The sequence below is a fragment of the Salmo trutta genome, chromosome 31, assembly GCF_901001165.1.
Source record: "Salmo trutta chromosome 31, fSalTru1.1, whole genome shotgun sequence".
Lineage (NCBI taxonomy): Eukaryota > Metazoa > Chordata > Actinopteri > Salmoniformes > Salmonidae > Salmo > Salmo trutta.
In genome coordinates this window covers 6,760,045-6,766,846 of record NC_042987.1, presented here as the reverse complement: position 1 = coordinate 6,766,846, position 6,802 = coordinate 6,760,045, and the positions used below count along the sequence as shown (strand labels likewise).

Sequence of the window (6,802 nt, the reverse complement as noted above, 5' to 3'; positions counted from 1 at the left end):
TGGAACATTTTACTTTTTGTGTCTTGAAATGCGCTCGCGCGTCACCCTTCGGATAGTTACCTGAACGCACGAGCAAAGCGGCGGTATTTGGATATAACTATGGATTATTTGGAACCAAAACAACATTTGTTGTTGAAGTAGAAGTCCTGGGAGTGCATTCTGACGAAGAACAGCAAAGGTAATCCAATTGTTCTTATAGTAAATCTGAGTTTGGTGAGGGCCAAACTTGGTGGTTGTCAAATTAGCTAGCCGGGATGGCCGTACTCAGAATATTGCAAAATTCTCAAACGCTGTTTAAAATCAATTTTTTTGCTATTTTTCTCATAAAATAGCGATAATATTCCAACCGGGCGACGTTGTATTCATTCAAAGGCTGAAAGAAAAAAATTGAGAATTCTCATGAACGTGCATCTCCAGTGTCACTGTTCCCAGCCTGACCACTCACAAAATCTCCTGCTGTTCCTCGCCCAGAGACAGCAGACACTTCATTCCACTTTCTGGCGCCTTCTGAGAGCCAATGGAAGCCTTAGAAAATTACATTTACGTCATTTAGCAGACGCTCTTATCCAGAGCGACTTACAGTAGCGAATGCATACATTTCATACATTTTTTTTTTTTTTTTGTACTTGCCCCCCGTGGGAATCGAACCCACAACCCTGGCGATGCAAACACCATGCTCTACCAACTGAGCCAGAGATGCTGTATTTTCGATAGAGATGCAACAGAAGGACAAATTGTCAGACAGGGCAATTCCTGTATGGTATCTTCTCAGGTTTTGGCCTGCCATATGAGTTATGTTATACTCACAGACACCATTCAAACAGTTTTAGAAACTTTCGAGTGTTTTCTATCCAAATCGCCTAATGATATGCATATTCTCGTTTCTGGGCAAGAGTAGTAACCAGTTTAACCTCTCTGGGCCAGTGGGACGCTTACTCAACAGCCAGTGTAATCCCGTGGCGCGATATTCAAATACCTTAGAAATGCTATTACTTCATTTTCTCAAACATATGACTATTTTACACCATTTTAAAGACAAGACTCTCGTTAAAATAGTGTAAAATAGTTGATTGTTTGAGAAAATTGAATTGTGGTATTTTAGTTGTTTTTGTATTTCGCGCCATGCGATTCCATTGGCTGTTGGCTAGGGGTCCCGCTGGCGGAACGCTTGTCCACATTAAGGGTGAGCGTGGCAGACGTGTTGTTGCCTACTCTTACCACCTGGGGGCGGCCCGTCAGGAAGTCCAGGATCCAGTTGCAGAGGGAGGTGTTTAGTCCCAGGGTCCTTAGCTTAGTGATGAGCTTCGTGGGCGCTATGGTGTTGAATGCTGAGCTGTAGTCAATGGACAGCATTCTCACATAGGTGTTCCTTTTGTCCAGGTGAGAAAGGGCAGTGTGGAGTGCGATTGAGATTGCGTCATCTGTGGATCTGTTTTGGCGGTATGCAAATTGGAGTGGGTCTGGGGTGTCCGGGAGGATGCTGTAGACATGAGCAATTACCAGCCTTTCAAAACACTTCATGGCTACCGACGTGAGTGCCACAGGGCGGTCATCATTTAGGCAGGTTGTCCTGACTCTCTGAGGTCATTAAAGATCCCATTGCACTTATCGTAAGAGTAGGGGTGTTAACCCCGGTGTCCTGGCTAAATTCCCAATCTGGCACTCATAGCATCACGGCTGTCTAATCATCCCCAGCTTACAATTGGCTCATTCATCCCCCTCCTCTCCCCTGAAACTATTCCCCAGGTCGTTGCTGTAAATGAGAATGTGTTCTCAGTCAACTTACCTGGTAAAATAACGGTAAAATAAAATAAAATAAATAAAAACCTTCGCTTCCTTAAGCACAGGGACTATGGTGGTCTGCTTGAAACATGTAGGTATTACAGAGTCGGCCAGGGAGAGGTTGAAAATGTCAGTGAAGACACTTGACAGTTGGTCCGCGCATGCTTTGAGTACACGTCCTGGTAATTTGTCTGGCCCAGCGGCTTTATGAATGTTGACCTGTTTTAAGGTTTTGTTCTTATTAGCTACCAAGAGCATTATCACACAGTCATCCAGAACAGCTGGTGCTCTTGTGCATGCTTCAGTGTTGATTGCCTCAAAGCGAGCATTAAAGGCATTTAGCTCATCTGGTAGGCTCGTGCCACTGGGCAGCTCGCGTCTGGGTTTCCCGTTGTTGTCTGTAATAGTTTTCAAGCCCTGCCACATCCGACGAGCGTCAGAGCCGGTGAAGTAGGATTCAATCTTAATCCTGTATTGACGCTTTGCTTGTTTGATGGTTTGTCTGAGGGTATAGCGGGATTTCTTATAAGAGTCCAAATTAGTCTCCCGCTCCTTGAAAGTGGCAGCTCTAGCCTTTAGCTCGATGCGGATATTGCCTGTAATCCATGATTCCTGGTTGGAATATGTACATACTGTCACTGTGGGGACGACATCATCGATGCACTTATTGATGAAGCCAATGACTGAGGTAGTGTATTCCTCAATGCCATTGGATGAATTCCAGAATATATTCTAATCTGTGTCAGCAAAACAGTCCTGTAGTGTAGCATCTGCGTCATCTGACCACTTCCGTATTGAGCGTGTCACTGGTACTTCCTGCTTTAATTTTTGCTTGTAAGCAGGAATCGGGAGGATAGAATTATGGTCAGATTTGCCAAATGGAGGGTGGGGGAGAGCCCTCCCCCGCCCTCCCCTGTGTCTAGTAAAGGTGGTCTAGCATTTTTTCCCCACTGGTTGCACATGTGATATGCTTGTCAAAATTTGGTAAAACTGATTTTTGGCCCTGGCCACTAGGAGCGCCGCTTCTGGGTGAGTATTTTCTTCTTTGCTTATGGCCTTAGAGTTTGTCACGACTCCCACCAAAGTTGGCTCCTCTCCTTGTTCGGGCGGCGCTCGGCGGTCGACGTCACCGGTCTTCTAGCCATCGTTGCTCCACCTTTCATTTTCCATTTGTTATGTCTTGTTTTTCCGCACACCTGTTTTACATCCCCTCATCACTCTACATGTATATTATCCTCTGTTCCCCCCATGTCTGTGTGTGTAATTTTTCGTTACGTGTCATGTGTGACGCTTCATGCTGTTTTTTTGCCGGGTCTTGTTTGGAACCCGTGGTATTGTATGCTGTACATTATTTGTGTGACGAGGGGGCTATTCACTTTTGAATTGGCGGGAGTGTCGTTACGCAGTTGCGTCCAACTGTTTTCCTTCTGCCAAATAAAGTGTGCCTGTTCACTCATCTCTGCTCTCCTGCACCTGACTTCAGTTAACCAGTTGCGCACACAGAGTTGGTTGAGAGCGGTCTTAGTGCCAGCTTCGCTTTGAGGTGGTAAATAGATGGCTACGAATAATACAGATGAGAACTCTCTTGGTAGATAGTGTGGTCTATACCTTATCATAAGGTACTCTACCTCAGGCGAGCAATACCTTGAGACTTCTTTAACCTCTCTAGGGGGTGTGGGACGCTACCGTCCCACCTGGCCAACATCCGGTAAAATTGCAAGGCGCCAAATTCAATTTAAATACTATAAATATTTCACTTTCATAAAATCACAAGTGCAATACATCAAAATAAAGCTTATCTTGTTAATCCAGCCGCCGTGTCAGATTTCAAAAAGACTTTATGGCGAAAGCAAACCATGCGATTATCTGAGAACAGCGCCCAGCAGACAGACAAATCATTACAAACAGTAAGTAGAGGAGTAACAAAAGTCAGAAATAGTGACAAAATGAATCACTTACCTTTGATGATCTTCATATGGTTACACTCACAAGACTCCCAGTTACCCAATAAATGTTTGTTTTGTTCGATCAAGTCCCTCTTTATATCCAAAAACCTCCGTTTTGTTCAGTAATCCACTGTCTCAAACAACATCCGGTGAAATTGCAGGGCGTGAAACTCAACAAAACAGAAATTCTCATAATAAACATATATAAAACATACAAGTGTTATACACCAGCTTAAAGATAAACATCTTGTTAATCCAACCGCTGTGTCAGATTTCAAAAAGGCTTTACGGCGAAAGCAAATCATGCGAATATCTGAGAACAGCGCCCAGCAGACAAATCATTACAAACAGTAACCAGCCAAGTAGAGGAGTAACAAAAGTCATAAATAGCGATAAAATGTATCACTTACATTTGATGATCTTCATATGGTTGCACTCCCAAGACTCCATGTTACACAATAAATGTTTGTTTTGTTTGATAAAGTCCCTCTTTATATCCAAAAACCTCAATTTTGTTGGTGCGTTTTGTTCAGTAATCCATTGGAACAAAGCACGGTCACAGCAGGCAGACAAAAAATCTAAAAAGTACCATAAAAGTTCATAGAAACATGTCAAACGATGTTTATAATCAATCCTCAGGTTGTTTTTGTCATAAATAATCGATCATATTTCAACCCGACAATAGCTTTGTCAATAGAAAAGGAAAAACAAGAAAGGTGCGCTCCCGGTCACGCGCAGGACTCATGTCTGGAAATTTCCACTGTCCTCTCATTGAAAGTGGTGTTTCTCCCTCATTTTTTATAGTAAAAGCCTGAAACAATGCCTAAAGACTGGCCATATGTAGTGGAAGCCATATGGATCATGAACTGGGTCATAAGTCTTTGTATGGTGGATAGGCTTTCAATGGAAAAACAGCCATTTCAAAATAATAGCACTTCCTGGATGGATGTTCCTCAGGTTTTCGCCTGCCATATCAGTTCTGTTATACTCACAGACATTATTTTAGAGCGTTTTCTATCCAAATCTACCAAATTCTATGCATATCCTAGCTTCTGGGCCGGAGTAGCAGGCAGTTTACTTTGGGCACGCTTTTCATCCAGAGGTGAAAATAGTGTCCCCTGCCCTAGTGAGGTTAATATTAGACATTGCGCACCATCTGTTAGTAACAAAAAGACACATTCCCACGCCTCGTCTTACAAGAGGTAGTATCTCTGTTGTGCCGGTGCATGGAAAATCCCGCTAGCTCTATATTGTCCGTATCTTCGTTCAGCCACGTCTCGGTGAAACACAAGATGTTACAGTTTTTAATGTCCCGTTGGTAGGATAATCTTAATCGTAAGTCATCAATTTTATTTTCCAATGATTACCAGTTAGCAAAAAGTATGGAAGGCAGTGGGAGTTTACTCGCTCGCCTCCGGATTCTCAGAAGCCCAATCTGCGGACCCTTTTCCCGGAGTCTTTTCTTCACGCAAAAGGCGTGGATCTGGCACTGTTCCAGTGAAAGCAGGATATCCTTCTTGTCCGACTCATTAAAGGAAAAAGTTTATTCCAGTCCACAGTGAATAATCACTTTTCTGATGTCCAGAAGTTATTTTCGGTCATAAGAGACGGTAGCAGCAACATTATGTACACAATAAGTAAAGAAATAAGTTACACAAAGCACAAAAAAAAATACAAAATAGCACAATTGGTTGGGAGAATGTAAAACATCAGCCATGTTCTTCGGCGACATCTTTCCAATTGTGTATCACGCCGCATTCAAACAATTGCTGAAAGGGTGTAAATTGGAGGGTTCAATGTTAGTACAGTACATAGATGAATTGTTATTGGCATCAAAAGAGAAAGAAACTCATGCAAGACCTCACCACATTTGTAACCTATTTGGCAGCGCAAGGTCACAAAGCATCATATGAGAAAGCACAACTAGCAAAACCAGAGGTAACCTATTTGGGGTTTCGATTTCAAAAGGCACGAAGCACATTACAAGGGATCGAATAGGAACAATGCGCTCTTTGGCACGACCAAACACTCCTCACAGACTCAGGAAAACTCTAGGGGTTTTCAATTTTGTGAGACATTTTATTCTGTTGTTTTCTGAAATTGCTGAGCCACTTACACAATTGACAAAAGGGGGGAAGGGTCCCCATGAAATAATAGAGTGGAGTCAAGAGTGTGAGGAGCATTTGTCGAGCTAAAAAAGTAATTGTGTCAAGCGCCAGCATTGTGGTTGCCAAACCTAAAATGACCTTTTAAAATGTTTGTTCATGAACACGAAGGGCATTGTAGTGCAGTGGTTAGGCAAAATCATGCGGGAAAAGAGAGACCAGTAAATCGTTAGACTCGGTGGTGAGAGGGATGCAACCGTGTCTGAGGGCAGTACAAGCGAGAGAGATGGTGTTGCATAGCTTCGATTACAATAGGTAAAAAGTGGATCTGTATGTTCCACACGCTGTAGCAACCATAGTTAACCTGTTAGGGCTAGGGGGCAGTATTTACACGGCCGGATAAAAAAACGTACCCAATTTAATCTGGTTACTACTCCTACCCAGTAACTAGAATATGCATATAATTATTGGCTTTGGATAGAAAACACCCTAAAGTTTCTAAAACTGTTTGAATGGTGTCTGTGAGTATAACAGAACTCATATGCCAGGCAAAAACTTGAGAAGATTCCTTAAAGGAAGTGCCTTCTCTGACAAGATCTTGTTCTTCTTGTCTATGTTTATTGAAGACTGAGGATCTTTGCTGTAACGTGACACTTCCTACGGCTCCCATAGGCTCTCAGAGCCCGGGAAAAAGCTGAATGATGTCATTCCAGCCCCAGGCTGAAACACATTTGCTTTTGGCAAGTGGCCGATAAGAGGATAATGGGCTTAGGGGCGTGCATGAGTCGATCCCGTGCTTTATTTTCTTTCGTCCATTTACCTAAACGCAGATTCCCGGTCTAAATATTATCGCTTTTTTACGAGAAAAATGGCATAAAAATGGATTTTAAACAGCGGTTGACATGCTTCGAAGTACGGTAATGGAATATTTAGAATTTTTTTGTCACGAAATGTGCCGTGCTCGTAACC

The 6,802-nt window shown here is 42.9% G+C and overlaps 1 non-coding gene across 1 annotated transcript; it reads right to left on the bottom strand.

The window, feature by feature from the left end:
• Positions 1–627: 627 nt before the first annotated feature.
• Positions 628–700, bottom strand: trnaa-ugc (transfer RNA alanine (anticodon UGC)). Its single transcript has one exon. It is a non-coding gene; the product is annotated as a tRNA-Ala (tRNA).
• Between the last annotated feature and the right edge of the window lie 6,102 nt (positions 701–6,802).